This window comes from Limulus polyphemus, unplaced genomic scaffold, assembly GCF_000517525.1.
Source record: "Limulus polyphemus unplaced genomic scaffold, Limulus_polyphemus-2.1.2 Scaffold83, whole genome shotgun sequence".
NCBI lineage: Eukaryota > Metazoa > Arthropoda > Merostomata > Xiphosura > Limulidae > Limulus > Limulus polyphemus.
In genome coordinates this window covers 216,272-217,313 of record NW_013665693.1, presented here as the reverse complement: position 1 = coordinate 217,313, position 1,042 = coordinate 216,272, and positions in this window count along the sequence as shown.

The following is a 1,042-nucleotide window of genomic DNA, read 5'->3' as shown; positions in this document are numbered from 1 at the left end:
GCCCCCACGGCTGAAAGAGCGAGCATGTTTGGGCGAGCAATTTATATCATAGCGTAGAGCCCAGCTGAATTTTTTTTGGGGGGGAGAAACCCCGCGAAATCATTCTTTAACCTCCCCTCCAAAAAAAGCATCTTGTGAAGTGACTCTCTTGGTAAATCATTCTTGTGTGCGAGCGGATCTAGGGTTGAAATCGTGAATTTTACTGAACTATATGCATCAAACTGACTGTTGGTTACAGGGTTTATAATAACACAAGCCACAGAATAGGATATAACGTCAATACTGTAGTTAATTCAATTATTGCTGGGGTTCTGTACGTATTTGAAATAGTGTAGAGAATCGACAATCTTTGATATTCAATCACTGAGTGTTGTAACAGACAGTGAACAATATAAACAGTTTTTTTTTAGAGTTGTATTACGATGCTTTGATCCTTAGTCAGGTGAAAATTGATCAATTTTGAATGTAAGCGCTTTTCATCTCGCAAACAATAGTTTGTTTTTAAAATACTATGTAAGACACATTTATTATGAATGTGGCATTGACACTAAACAGATAAACGACCAAAAAACCGGCTGGGTTTAAGTAATGTTATAAGTTATGTTTTTAATGTTTTGTTTGATAGAGGAAGCTGCTAGTTGTAATGATCGAGAGGCTTTGCTAAATATTTAGAACAACGATTAGATATACATATGAGAATCAGCGAGTGGTTAATAGAATGAGTACTGCGTAATTTGTTTTTAAACATGCAGTTTCAGTGAATTTCAAAAAGACCCAAAACTCGAGCGCTTTTGGATAGTAAACTATTCTTCTTCCGGAGAGTAAAGAATGATGTTTAGTGAGTGAAATGGGATATATAAATAGAGATGTCGACGTCACATAAGTCGGATGTTCCAGATAAATTGACCTTGGGCCCTAACCAATCATAGTTGGAGACTGTGTTAGGTAATATACAGTAATATACTTCAAAAGATGTTTAAATAGTTTTTATAGCATATTGTTGCGTATCTGCTTGTTTGTTAATTTCCGGTAGAAATTCTTT